Here is a 15,344-nt window from a genome sequence, read left to right on the forward strand (position 1 = left end):
CTAAGTTTCCTGCACTGCCATAAATGTGCTAAGTACTAAGGCCCTGCCAGCATCCTGCTGCTTTAAAGGGCCACCAGACCAGTGGCTGAAGACAATAATTTCTTATTTCTTATGGGATCAAAAGGATTGACAACCTTGCTTAGCCTTGCTCCAAGCTTTGTGATTTACCTTAATAAAATACCATTTTGCCCTGGGCTTTCTGCTGACTGTGCTGTAAGACTTGTACCCAAAAATGTGTTTGTCAGTATGTGTCACATCACTTTTTATCTAGTTTGATATAGCTGCCTATTTATGTAGCCTTCTGTAGCATCAAATGCTTATCAACACAGGAATTCTGGGAAATGTTCTGTCACAGAGATATCAGTACAAGAATCGTGTATTCCTCCCCATCATGTTTCTGTAATGATGCAACACACCTGTGCCAGGTTATATCATGCAGCTGTAAGTGTTAGGAATCATGTAATGAGGTAAGGCTATGCTGCTAGGGAGAGATAAGAGTGAGTATGGGGTTGTAAAGGCTCAGCATCCGATTTCTGATTTGCTTTTTTTTCCTTTTTATCTGTGGAATGAGAGAGCTCCCAGTGCCAGGAGGATGCTATATGAATAAGGGATGTAAATTCTTCAGAGTCTTGAGAATAGAAAAATGCAAAAGTGCTAACTTTGTATCTGGAAAATTATTGCTGTGAATAGAGACTGTATGTCTGTCCTATACAAAGCAGTTGGAAATGTGACGATTGCTAACAAAATAAGAGCATGGTGAATGCTTGATTGGTCAAATTAACGAAGATGGAATAGGATACAGCAGAATATATGTCAATGAAAGGGAAAAAACATGCAGAATTCTGTCATGGAAAAAAGTCATATTGCAGCTCCATGAAACATGTCATGAAACATGTCATGAGTAGTAGAAAATAAATGATCCAAACAAACAGCTAGTAAAAGAACTTGAGTGGCAGTTCTGCTGCTGACTTCATAGTGAGATCAAGGCCCCACTTGCTAATGGAGGTAGAGGAACTCTTAAGTGATCTCTAGGCCGCTTCATTTTCTCTCTTCTGTTATTTCCTCTAATGTATGTTTTGTCAGCTCTCGGATCAAGGGGAATAGAATAACTAAATATTTTTTTCAGTAAAGTATCTTTAAGATTATGTAGGGTTTTTGTTCTATTAAAATACGAAACCAAACAAAATAAAACATTCTTCCTTATTCTGTCCTCTCTTATTTCCAGTTGTGCTTAGCATCTGGTGTCTTTTTCAAGCAAACCTTAACACTAAGCGAGACACGTATTGAATGCCTTTGTTGTTTGCCTTACTGGAAAGGTCCTAGACTTGCATTTTTCCAGGTCTTGTTCTTCTCTTTCTTATTGCTGTGTGCATCTCTTCGCTAATCTATTGCATGCTGCAGACCCCATTTCTGGCATAATGTGTTAATGTTTTTCTCCTGTGCTGTTTAGGATTGCATCTTGTTTAATGTATCTGTGAGTGTGACCTTTAGCTCTCTTGTTGCTGCCCAGCTTCTCTCACTTAACTTTCCTCAGGACTTTGGGCTTTCTCTTTCATGAGCTCATTCTAAACAGCTTCACGCATCCGTAGTCTAAAATGCTTTATTAGTTGGGTCCAAAATAATGGTCTCCTAAAACAAAAGGTTTTTTTTTTTCAGCACAGTTCATGCACTTGTTGCTTAGTCTGTGTCAAGATACATATTTAGGTTGCAGGGACTTCCCGTTAACAGTTGTGCATCTCTTAGAGCTAACATCCCTGTCCTATGACACAGGGAGTAGGGATAACTTAGACGTAGAGCTTAGGGATATGGTTTAGTGGGGATTGTTAGCGTTAGGTAGAGGTTGGACTCGATGATCTTGAGGTCTCTTCCAACCTAGAAATTCTGTGATTCTGTGAACTTCAGAAAAATAGGGCTTCAAAGTAAATTGTGGAAACACCACACAGAGCCTGTTCATCTGCTACAGCCTTAACAAAGTAGAACTAGTATCCAAGGCTTTGGTGCATTTTGGTGATCTCTTAATTTTCCTTTATTACCATCAGCTGAGACAAATTAAGACAGGCTAAAATTAGTCCTAGCTTAGCCCAGGCTTGCCCTATGTGTGCTGATTGCTCACAACAGCACGCTGGAGCCCTGCAGCTCACATCTTCCTTCTCTGTATTACTGAAGATTTCTATCTGAAATGAATATATGGAAGAAAGCAGGAAAACGAGGGTAAGGGGCCTAAGGAAATCAAAATGTGTATATATGCCTGGGAGGGGGATAGTAAACTGTAACTGAAGAAGCCTGAAGCAGTTTTTCTAAGAAAAAGCTAGTTTTGTTTTTAGTACTGTGTTGTAAGTAGGTGAGCAGTGCTTGACTGGGGAGTGGGGGGAGACTACTGCATGCTTTGAAGAAAAAACAAAACACAAATCTGGTTTTGTAGATTATTTGGGGCTCCAATGTGTTTCTTGAGCTTGGCTGAGGAAGAAAGCAGAATCCTCCTGAGATTCTGGAAAATTAGGGAATTGCTGGTAGAACATAACCTCTTGCTTCAAAGAACTGCTGATGGAGTGCAAGAAGATGTGTTTTGGATGATGGGGAGCTTTTGCCCCGTGTGTGCTAAAGTTAGATTGCTGCCCTGACTGTTTGTTAGGTATAGTATATGTTTTGTGTTTGCATGTTGAGGTAGATTCAGTTTATGTTTTTCCTTGTCTAAAACAAGGACTGGTGATATCTAATTGCAGTGAATGCTCTGGTAAAAGTCTGTGACCTGACGCCAGCAGAAGCTGTGCTGGCAAACAAACTGTCCGAGTTCTTATGCTTCTGGCTGACCTCTGGTTTGAGGAGCTGACCACCTCTGTAGCAATGAGCTTTCTTCTGGTCTTTGTGGCTTTACTTACCGTGTTAGGACTTTGATACGTGTGTTAGGAGAAGCATATGCAGGTCACTTGTCTCCTTGGTAACCAGAAGATAAAATTACTATAGTTGTATCTGTTGCCTGTAATTTGATATAAATAACTTTTTGTTTGCCAAAGGATAACTACCTAGACATTGAGGTATTAACCAATTTGTAATGACTTTCTGTCTCGTGCTAAAGCAAGGGGTTCTTATAGTGGGAAGAACAATAACAGCTTTCTTAACTGACTAGCTCAGGTATGCTCTTTGCCTCAAGCTTCCTGCATCCTAATTAGAAATCAAAGCATTACGAGGTGTTCCCTTTGTCTTGTACTCCTGACAGTTTATAGAGTTTCTGTATCTTTTATCCAGCCTTCTCTTTGTTTCTGTGCAAATATTTTAAATAAAAGCCTTGTAGAATAGGTTCTCTCTATAAAACTTAGACTGCTACGTCTAAGAGCTCATTTATAATATATGTCACGTAGTCGTTATTCCCATGGAGATACTAATGCTGCAATGCAAGGAGAATGAGCATGGGAAGGTGCTAAGAGTCTGATAACTGTAGGTCAGGAACACTGTAGCAGCTGTAAAAGAAGTGCTGTGTTCCCTCTAAAAGATAGATCCGGTGTGACAGGTGGTTTTTACTAATAACGGTGTGGTAACAAGCAGCAACTAGATAGATGCAGTCTAGGGAGTTTTTTGTCTCTAAGCATCTTTATTTACTAGACTATTTCTTGTGTATTGTAGTGTTTAACACAGGGGAAAAATGACCACCTGCGGTGAGCCTCCTTGAATTTGATCTGTGTCACAGCTGTTGACCTTATGACTTGTTTTTTTTAGGCATTGGAGAGAGGATTGCATAGTAGGAACATTTTCCACTCTAATATGTATGTGTACATACAGAGTAATAAATCTGTTCAAAGATAACAATTGTTCCCGCAACACAGAAAATTTATTTCATCTTTTGGTTTATCTTTTTATTCTTCTCTATGTGCCACCTCTGACCTTTTACATAGGTAACAGTAAAGAGCAAAGCTTTCTTAGCTCCCCCGTATCCTTTATGCCATTGTGGTGGTTTTACCGTGCTGGGCAGCTAAACCCCACAACTGCTCTCTCACTCCCCCTCTTTTAGATGAGGAGGGGGAGAAGTAAAGCAAAGAACAACTCACGGGTTGAGATAAGGATAATTTAATTAAAGGGAAATAATTATAATAATAATTAAATAAAGATTATTATGAACTAAACAATTTAACTAAAGGGAAATAAAAAGGGAAAGGGAGGGGGAAAGGGAAAAATAAAAAGAAGGGAGGAAAACAAACAAACAAAATAAATGAAGGCTATATGGAAGTGCAGAGGAAAGAAATTACTCTCTACTTCCCACAAATGAGCGATGATTGACCACGTCCTTGAAGCAGGGCCTCAACACACATAGCTGGTGTTCGAGAGGAGGACCGATGTTTTCCCAACGAGAGCCCACCCCTCCCCTCTTCTTCCTGTTTCCACCTTTTATTGCTGAGTGTGACACCACATGGTATGGAATATCCCTTTGATTGGTTTAGGTCAGCTGCCCTGGTGATGTTTCTCTCCTCACTTTTTGCCCACCCCCTAGGAGGGTTAGAGAAAGGCCCAATGCTGTGCCACTGCTGCTCAGCAGTAGACACAACACTGGTGTGATAACACTGCTGTTCCAGCTACAAGTGCAGAGTACGGCACTGTATGGGCTGCTGCCGGGAAAGTTAACATTCCAGCCAGACCCAGTACAGCCATCCTTTGTTTATAGCAGAAAACCACAAAGTTTACTTCAGTAGCAGACTTTGATGAGGACCAAAACAAATCATTTTTCAAGACTGAACAGAGCAGTGTATTGGTGTGGTTTTTGACTTGTGAAGATTCCAGGTAACCAAAAAATCTAGTATCAATCTAAGATGATCAGAGGAATTGTATGTTAAGGCTAAACATCCTCTGGCTGAACAAACTAGCACTTAACATGCAAGTATTCTTTTTTTCTTTTTTTTTTTTTCCTTCCAAACATTGGTAAACACTTTCTGAAGAAATGGCAAATCTTGTTGCCAAGAGTGTGGTTATACCACTTGGGAACAGTGGCTGTGTTTGTACTGTCCTGTGTGCCTATAGAACTGTCTTTACTTCAAACATCACATTTTACTGTGGGCTGAGGCTGCCCAACTGGCAAATCGTTTCTCTAGTGCTATTAACTGTATGTACTAATTAAAAAGTTGTTAATTAAAACCAATCCTTCTCCTGTGAAAAAAAGAGTCTCCTAGGCTGCTGTACTCTTTTAAATTTCTGAGCTAATAAAAAAAAAAATAAGTAGGAAGAATTACAGTGCTGGTGAAAATGTGTTTCTTTTCCACTTTGTTGCGTCTGCTGGTTCTCCCTGTGTTCTCGAAGATCTGGTGTATGGAGCCACAGCAGACTGCTTCCAGCTGACTTTGTTGCCAACAAGCTGCAGTTTGTCATCCCAGATCTTGCGACTGTAACCATGGAAAGATGCTTTCAGAATTTAGGTTTCACGTGGTTGGGCTCTGCTTTGAGCAGGTTGCTGCAGAGCTAGAAACAGTTTGAAAACCGTCGGCAGACCTGACAGTGAAGTGGAGTGTTCGAGCCAGTTGTGTAGCTAGCCATGTTAGAGGGCAAGATGTTGTAATGACACTGAAATAGTTTACATACATTTTGTTTCTGTGACTTACTTTCCAGCTCAGGACCTGATTTTGGTTACTTTCATGTTCCTATGTCCTGACAAACAATGTCCGGAGCCTAGCTTTGAGTGCTGGGCAGGTATTCCTGCCTGGAAACTTAATGCAAACTGAAACACGAATATGAAGTAAACTACTTAGTGCTGATGCAAGGTTTGCTAAGGGATTTCTAGGTACTTAAGTTAGCCATGGAGAAATGGACACCGGTTCCCATTAGCATTTAATGTTCTTCTATTTTTTTCCTGTGGTTAATCATTAATAACTTTGACAGTGACAGGAATGTGTGTGATGACTAAATCGTGCAAAGTGATGGTCTTTTATCACTGACATGGAAACATTGCTACTGTTTTGTTGTTGTTGTTTTTTTGTTTGTTTGTTTTTGACTGCTGACATAATGAGGCATAGCAAATTGTGTAGCACTAACTGCAGAAAAAAGTAAGTCTGATACATTTCCTTATTTCTTGCCCTTTAGCCTCATGTCACCAAGAGTTTTATGGGAGAGTCTGTTATTAAAACATACCTGTTTACAGTGCTCTTTGTTTTACCATGTTCTGTCCTACTTGTGTATTTGTTTGGGAATCTCAGAAATCTTATATTAAAACAAAGCTGCTGCAAACAAACACAGAGGAGGCTATGTGTAAGGCAGCAGCGCTTGTATTGGTGTTTCACTTAATTTATTTCTTCAACAAAAACACACACACAACCCAACCAACCAAAAACCCCAAACCATGAGGGTATAAGGGAGTCTGGAGACACTAAATGTGTTAATGTAATTTTAACAGGCTAAAGTTTTAGTATGACAGAATATTCTTGAGAAGTTAAAAAGATCCTGCATTATCAATGACAGCAGAAGGTATCTACAAACATTTTTCAATGTCCATATTGTAATTCCTGTTCATCTGAAGTTTTTCTGACTTTACCAGAATCTTGTAACACTCACTGAAGCAAACTACTTTAATGGGAAAAGTAGTTAATCTCTGTTCCAGGGCTAACACAGCTTAATGTTTGTATATGTTGCAAACTTAATGCTATACTGTAATGCGGTTGGGCTGCAGTATGTCAAATGCAAAACACAGTTCACCATTTCATAGAATTGTTCTATTAAATATAGTGTTGATGTGACTCCTGAGGTACAAAGCAAATCTCAAATACCTCACTGTGTAAATCTCAGCTCAAAAAATGTGGATTTGGTGAATTAAAGACAAATATTAGTATATCAGATGTACAAAACTGAAATAATGAACAGCATTATCTAATCAGAATTACTTCATTTCTGGATAACTAATCTTAGCATGCATATCTGATTCGCTTTGATAGGGATCTTTCATCAGCTAAAGTTGTTAATGTAGCAATACAAAGCCCTGTTACGTGTGGGTAAACTCTGAAAATTGATAGGTTAGGCTGTCATTAGACCTTAGATGTTAATAATAAGTTATGAAACAAGCTATGTGCTAATATTTTCTTCTTCCAAAAGCTGATCTGTATTTAATTAATATAAGAAATCTGGGGGAAATGTTCACACCAATAACAAAAGAAAAAAATATGCTACAGCAATCTTGGGGAAAAACATATATAGAATCACAACAATGGGACACGTATTTGAAAGTAAAAGTTGCTTTCCAAAAGACACCTGAATTCCTGCAAGTAAAGATACTGTCATGTCTTTGGCTAGAAACTAACAAAATTTGAGAACCTTAATTTTTTTTTATTTTTATTTATTTATTTATTTTTTTAAATAAAGAGTAAATGGAAAGGTTAGGAGCAAGTGCCTTAGTTGTCTAGAAAAGCTTACTTTTGTGTCCTTGTAACTAATGCAGCATTAAGGGTCTGTGTATCTTTGTGGTTGATGTCAGTGACAAACCTCTGTGGGTTCTTGCCTGTCGTATAAACTAGCCTTTGAATTTGATTGAGTGACCCTATGGGCAAATATGTCTGTATTACCTCCAGACATGACAAATCTTGATGTTTGTTTTCTTCCCAGAAGAGTAATAGTTAAATACTTACTCAGGATGTGTAGTCTTAGTGGCAATAATGCTGAAACCTGGCAGAGGTGGTTTGTAGCAGGGACTGTTTGGATTACATGTTCTAGCTCTCAGAAAACTGTTGGTATTTGTAAAATGCTATTGAGGTGCTCATCTCTGAAGAGGTGTTACAGAGATGCTGGCAAAGACAGCTGGTTGTGTGGCTGAATAAAAAGGCTGGGGAAGCTTATGGAGACCATGCAGTAATAAGAGTAAGTAGAGGTGAATAGTGTACAGTGCTCCGAATAAAGCTGGAGCTGCCACAAATTAAGTCTTATGTGCAGAGTTCACAGGGCACATGGTAGAGTCTTTTCAGGTATATCCGAAAATGAAGTTCAGAGGACCGAAAGCTTTTTCTTCTTTTTCCCCCTCTGTATGGTAATTGGAGAAGGCAGTTATAGGAAGTGGAAGCAAGATGTTTTTTTCTTTAAAAAGCACACAGCATTGACTTGTTGCTGCCCTTTCTGAATCAGTTGTATAACTCCATGTAATTTAATTCTGCTTCCAAGGAAATCAATTGTGAACTCTTCCCTAGTTACAACTAAAGCATTTTAGTGGTTCAGGATTGATCTAATGAGCTCTCCCTAGAATAACTAATATAAAAGTGGTTTGGTATAGACTAATTTAATTTTGCTGACTACTACTGTCAGTTGTTCAGTTCTATTAGGAATAATCATCAAAACTCAATGGGTGTTCTAGAGGCAGTTGAGGTTGCAAATCAAAGCCTTTCTGGCTCTAGGTGATCTGATGTTCCTTCGCTCCCAGACAAGATGCTAATTTGCAGGTGCACACATAAGATTTTTACCTACATCTAGTTTCTGTCTACAGCACTGGTATGAGTTTTATTAGCAGAAAGAAAGCAGAATTAATAATGGAGCTGAAAAAAAATTTACATAACAGAAGTGCATTGAAATAGTTTGAATTTCAACTGAAGATAAATCTTGCAGCTCAGCTATCATTATGTTTCTTGTTCTTAAGGTGTCTGTAATTATTTGAAGTTAGCCTTTTATTGCTCAAATTAAATCTTTAGTTTGTGAAGGATCTTTACAGCTAGATGTAGTTCAAAGAATGTGTTTTTCTCTGGTATACGTAGTTATTTTAAGCTAAGCTGCATTTAGTTACTAATGTATTGTTGTCCCACCCAAAGAAAACTGGGAAGAGAAACTGGAAAGCAAAAGAAAATGTTTTCTTTCAATAACAATGCTTATTTTTCTTATGAGTTTGGAGGGGGGGGGGAATCATTTTGGAACTCTTGAACTATTTACTGTAAAATACTGTGAATTGTTTACAAGAATTATGGTTATATGAAACTACTTTAGCAGCAAGATGGTGTTTTCTATGTGACTTTTTTCTTTTTTCATTGGAATGGTTCTGATGTTAGGTTAGCCTAACACTATTTACGAATGCTCTCAAAACTTCTCAAAGCAAGCTTTTCCAGCAGACTACAAGTGAGCTTACTTTCCAAAATTCTTGAGGTGAATGCAGTTGAAGTTAATCAAAATGAAATTTTGATATAGAACTTCCTGTGTTTTCTGTGTAATAGACATATGTGTAGGAAAGGCTGACCTGGAAAGCCTTTATTCTAAAGACAGTGGTTTTTTGTTTTTAAACTGTTTAAGGCTCAGTGACCGCGATAAACTATTTGTGGATTAAAGGGCTCCTGGATATGCAAGCTTTTTTAATCTGGTCCAAAGTGATACGTATGAACTTCTAGTAGTTTCTGAAAAAGATGTTTGCCATTTTGGCCATCACCTGTTTATTAGCTTGCATTATGAAGTGTTGTACTGTCATATTTTGCCATCTTTGAAACATTTTAAAACAATGAGTCTATGTTAGTAATATAGTCAGGTCACTGGGAAAGCAGAACACCGTTGGGATGTATTTTCAAAGAAAGCAATTAATTTCATAATTTTTTGCAGTTTATTTGCTGTTGCTGCTATAGTGCCAGAAGAAAAGTTACCAACTGTTACATATCCTATTGAGCTGTCCTGGTTTTACAGAAAATGAAGCAGAGATAATTTGTCAAGCATAGTCAGTGCAGTGTGCTAAGGCTGAAGGAGAATGCTGACATTTTGCAATTTCTTAGGAACATTAGACTGACCTTGTTTGCTGGTTTAGAGAGAAAAGAAAAGATGGTATGTTTATAGTGTTAGGATATCGAGGCTGTCTGCTACAATTGATTTTCTGGGCAATAACAGAAGTGCTAGATTAAGTTGCAATGTAAGAAGCGATGGAAGTTCTGATTCTTCTTGTACAAGGATTTTTGCTCAGAGGAGGTACAGTAGACATGTTCAAGAGCATGTTAGGAAACACCCAGTCTGTTAACAACACCAAGCTTCTTCTTTTGCCTTGCCACATGGCAATAAACACTATAACAATTGCTATTACTTGAGCCATGTAACTGTAATCTCCTGTTGTAAACAAGCTTATGACTTCCTGTAATTTATCACTGCTAGTCAGAAATCATTAGATAAGAAGTGTTTGTATCTTATTTAGACCAAATCTAAGCAGTGTAATCCTGAATACGATGGAAGACATCCAGTAGCTCACTTATACGTATTAGCTACATCTAATAAACACGTATGAAAAATAATTACATTTAGAAGCTTTACAGAAGAGCCAAGGAAAAGATCTCAAGTCTTTCATAATTTCCTATAATTATTTTTTTGGATGAGTTAAAAAAGGACATTTATTGCTGTAAAGTATACAGTATATCAAAGTGGAGCCTTCCTATGCACGTGGTGGATGCTGTATGCTGTAAATTGGCAGTAAGAACTGAGAGTCATCAAATTAAAGTGCTGCTATCCGTCAGAAGAAAATTAGCTATTTTTTTTTAAAGGCAATTTCTGAGCCAAACAGAAATGGCTGCTCTCAGACATTTGGAGAGTGAAATTTTAAGAAATAGTGTATGATAGTTGTTGGTTTCAAAGTACAGGAAGTCCTTGCAAAAATTTTTCTATACCTAATTCCCCTTGGAGCTGTTGGCAACAGCTGTGTGGGATGCAAGTTGCAAAACTGTACTGGGAGATAAATATTTGTATGTTAGAGTTTAACTAACTGAATTTTACTGTTTCTCTGTGTTGCTATCAGTTCCATCCTTTGCAATCAGTGCTGCAAATATGGAATTGCAGAGTGAGAAGAACTGCTCCCGTATTAGCTTCTAACTGTGTCAGGTTTTTGGAACTATGTCATCAGTTATTTCAGAGTAGAGTGGTGCTGTGCTGGACACCAGTGTTTTGTATTTTAAGAGAATAGGTAATTTAAATGCAGGTGACTAAGAAATTGAGATTAAAATCTTCAAAAAGAGAACTTTTGGGCCCTGCTATAAGCATTCTACCTCTATATAAAGCAATTTATTAAGGGCTGGGTGGAGCCTTTTGACTTCATTGCCTTATGAAATGCTTTTACCCTCTGAAGCGTCTGAGAGGAGGCTGTTCCTCCGGGACAAACTTTCCTTTCCTCCTTGTCCTCTGGAGCAGCTCCTGTGTTGTGAGTGTCTTTGCTGTGAGAGATAAAAGGGGCAACTTCCAAAATGTTGCAAATGTTATCCTTGTGCTTAGCCATGTTTTCTCCTATTCTTCCACACCCCTTCAGCAAACCTGGCTGTGAAGTCCCCTCTGTCCACACATGTGCTCAGTGAAGCAAGTCCTGCATGGCAAGTCAATGCATTATCCTCTCAAATTGCTCATCATAAGCATTGAATGGTGATGAGTGATCCCTACTCGTTCTTGCCACCTTCTAGTCTAATAATAAGATCAATGCAAGTCAGAATTATCATACCAAAGTGATGTTGCTACTAGTATTTGATCTAGGGGCTCTAACTAAGGACTAAGTAGTGCAAATTCTGTTTCTTGGCTAAGACCCTCTAGGAAAGGGAGAGATTTCTGCTGAGCTGTGGGAGTTAAGCATAGAAGATTACTGCTCAACAGGGATCATCAGCTCCCAGAGCAGCATTGGCAGGGATTGCTCTCCCCTCACACCTGCATGGGAAAAGGGGCTAAGACCTAAACTCGGGTCTCTGTAGGCTAGGCAAAGCCTTCTGCAAGCAAGTTTGTTTGGAAACTGGTATTTTGAGTTCTGATAGCTGGTTTGACTAGTCTTAATACCTTCCATGCTGCTCACTTTCTGTGCAAACCTACATTAAGGTTGGACTATATGGATGTGCAGTGTTAATGTGGAACATCTATTTGTAGTTGTTTTTTTTTTTTTTTTCCTGTTTGTCTGCATTGCTTTTCCTGGGGTCAGCACCTGACACTAGAAAGCTTTTTAGTATATGGAAGCAACTTATAAATTTCAGAAATTCATTCTTTTTAAATGTTTTAATGAGTACACAAATTCTGTGTAGACTATATAAATTACAAGAACTTTTGAAGCTATTTGAGTGTATATATAGACATTAATGTATCACCATTTCATCTTTTTTTTTTTTTGGAGATACATTTCTTCAATGTATCACGAATTCATCATTTCTAAATGATTAGCTAAACTTGAATCTTAAATGGTGAATGCAACTATTTTATAAATACATATAAGCATTGCAGAAGTTTGATTTTCTTCAAGAAATACATATATATTTATCTATTTTTTTTGTCTTTCCTTTGATGTTAAGAAAGCACATAAAAAATAGCTGCACAAAACTGAAAACTCCACCATCATTTCTAAAATGTATCTCGCTATCACCTTGTTTTTCTAAAAGTAAAATATCACATGTAATATGCTCTGTGGAAAAAGTGGTAGGAACATGTAACACTCAGTAAGGAAGTTTCACTTAACAGCAAAGTTGTTCAGGTCATTTTTCTTTTTTTTTTTTTTTTTTGTTTAATCAAAATAAAATGGTAAAATAAATAAGTCACTACAGGCAGTTGAAACCAAATCACAGTAGCTCCTATGTCATGGAAGCTGTACTTAGCATGTTATTAAATGAATTTGTAGATATTGATGAAGTATTATGCTTGTTTGGGGGAGAGAAATTTTGACAATACTTGGATTGTGTTCTCTAACGTAGTGGTTACATCTCAAATCAAGGCTGGGATCCCTAGGAATATCAGTTTAGTGCACAGTGAGGGACCTAAGATTGGGCATGTTATTTGGACTTACTAGGAAAGGAAGAGAGGACACAGTATTGAACCACTATGAATATCTAGTACATTTATGTATTAAACAGTTTGACCAGTCCCTGAAAGGAATTACAGAGGTGGTCAGAGGTATGTAGTAGTCTTATGTAAAGAAAGATAAGCAAATGAGAGCTATTAAGATTGCAAATAGAATCACAAAGGGGAGAGAATGAACATGTTAGACATCTAAACTCATGAGTGATACACAGAATCATCTGGGTTGGAAGAGACCTCCAAGATCACCTACTCCAACCTCTGACCTAACACTAACCAGTCTTCCACTAAACTGTATCACTAAGCTCTACATCTAAGCATTCCCCCTTGTGCTATCACCAGGCACGTGGGAGAAGAGACCAACCCCCACCTTCCTACAGCTTCCTTTAAGGTACCTGTAGAGAGCGATAAGGTCGCCCCTGAGCCTCTTCTTCTCCAGGCTGAACAAGCCCAGCTCCCTCAGCCGCTCCTCATAAGACTTGTTCTTCAGACCCCTCACCAGCTTTGTTGCCCTCTGGACTCACTCAAGCACCTCGATGTCCTTCTTGTAGCGAGGGGCCCAAAACAGAACACAGTACTCATAGTGTGGCCTCACCAGAGCCAAGTACAGGAGGACGATCACCTCCCTAGCCCTGCTGGTCACACTGTTTCTTATGCAAGCCAGGATGCTGTTGGCCTTCTTGGCCACCTGAGCACACTGCTGGCTCATATTCAGCCAACTATCAACCAATACTCCCAGGTCCTTCTCTGCCAGGCAGCTCTCCAACCATTCCTCTCCCAGTCTGTAGCTCTGCTTGGGGTTATTGCGCCCCAGGTGCAGGACCCGGCACTTGGCCTTGTTGAACTTCATGAAGTTGACCTCAGCCCATCGGTGCAGCCTATGCAGATCCTCCTGCAGAGCTTTCCTACCCTCGAGCAGATCGACACACGCACCTAGCTTGGTGTCATCTGCGAACTTACTGAGGGTGCACTCGATGCCCTCGTCCAGATCATCGATGAAGATATTAAAGAGGACCGGCCCCAGCACCAAGTCCTGGGGGACGCCACTAGTGACTGGCCTCCAACTGGACTTGGCTCCATTCACCACGACTCTTTGGGCCCGGCTATCCAGCCAGTTTCTAACCCAACGAAGCGTGCGCCAGTCCAAGCCATGAGCAGCCAGTTCCTTGAGGAGAATGCTGTGGGAGACGGTGTCAAAAGTCTTGCTGAAGTCAAGGTAGACCACATCCACAGCCTTTCCCTCATCCACCCAGTGCGTCACTTTGTCATAGAAGGAGATCAGGTTTGTCAAGCAGGACCTGCCTTTCATAAACCCATGCTGACTGGGCCTGATTGCCTGCTTGCCCTGCAAGTGCCGTGTGATGACACTCAAGATAATCTGCTCCATGAGCTTCCCTGACACTGAGGTCAAACTGACAGGCCTGTAGTTTCCCGGGTCTGCCCTCCGGCCCTTCTTGTAGATGGATGTCATGCAGAACAAAGATTAGGAAGCCTCTTCCAGTACAAGAGGATGGGCTTTGATACAGAGTTCCTGAAGAATACAACAAAGGTTTGGAGCTTTTGAGGATTACTTTTTGTTTTGATTTCATTAAAATAGTTAATTAAATTATGGGATTTACTGTTGCAGAATGCAATGGAAAGCAAGATTAGCTACTCAGAAAGGAATTTGATATACTTACGGAGAAAAAAATAAATGGCCAGAGTGTCTAGTAGCCTGTGGTACAAGAGGTTCAAGAAGTTTCCAAACAGCTGATTTCTAGGAGCTGGTATGACATGCAAGAAGATATACCTTGTTTCTTGTACTTTTTTTTTTTTTTTTTTTAAGGTGCTCTTGGTCTTTGTCAGAGGGTAGCTGACAAAGACAGATATACCTCTGTACTAGCTTATTTATGTTCAGTCTCAGCTGGGCTGTCAGGTTAAACTCAGATGTTCTCTTTTCAGCAGCAAGTTTGAGACCTGAATCTGCTGGATTTGGATGTGGAACAAGCAATAACCAGAAAAGGATGGGGGGATGAGGGTGTGTGTAAAAATAATGGTTACAGGGTCATCACCATCCTTAGTGCAATGCCTTCTAAAGCTGTCCTTTCTAGATGAAACTGCCTAGCCAGCAGGCTCCAGACATTCTGTGTCCTGCCATCTGCCACAGCTGGTAAAGTTAGAACAGTTTGTCCATAGATATGTCGTCTTTGGAAACATTCTGATGTGTTTATGAGATAATTTGCATAAAATGATATCCATGTACAAAATGTGGTAGCTCTGAGCCAAATGTTTTTCCAAATTATTTACATAATATTTGCTGAATAATTCTGGCAAGGAAATTTTGAACGACCTGTTTGTAAATAACTCATGACAATACTTTTCATTTAAAATTTGAACTACTTGGATTAGACAGAAGTAAAAGTGGGTATTCCTCCTCCTTGAGAGGGTAATGCATAATGCTTAACAGTTGCAAACCTGAGGGTAGTGTTGCTTGATTGCCACCATTTTAAGACTCTTGCTTTCAAATACGCACAGTGTTTCTAGGTTGTTGGCAGTTAATTCATGATCTCCCCTCCCCTCCCTTCAGAATGTGGTAATGTTAATAATTCATCTTCTAAAAGAACTCTGAAATAGCTGTGGAAACATTT

The 15,344-nt window shown here is 39.2% G+C and overlaps 1 long non-coding RNA gene across 2 annotated transcripts in view; it reads left to right on the top strand.

The window, feature by feature from the left end:
* The first annotated feature begins 441 nt into the window (after positions 1–441).
* Positions 442–15,344, top strand: part of LOC311438012 — an 84,700-nt gene continuing 69,797 nt past the window's right edge. The window contains exon 1 of one of the 2 annotated variants that reach the window (XR_014693893.1): positions 442–467. This is a non-coding gene — a long non-coding RNA (uncharacterized lncRNA). Of the gene's footprint in view, positions 468–2,082; positions 2,212–15,344 lie in introns of those variants that run through there. The other variant, XR_014693894.1, reaches the window with a different exon arrangement.

This window comes from Aythya ferina (genome assembly GCF_964211825.1).
Source record: "Aythya ferina genome assembly, chromosome: 5".
Lineage (NCBI taxonomy): Eukaryota > Metazoa > Chordata > Aves > Anseriformes > Anatidae > Aythya > Aythya ferina.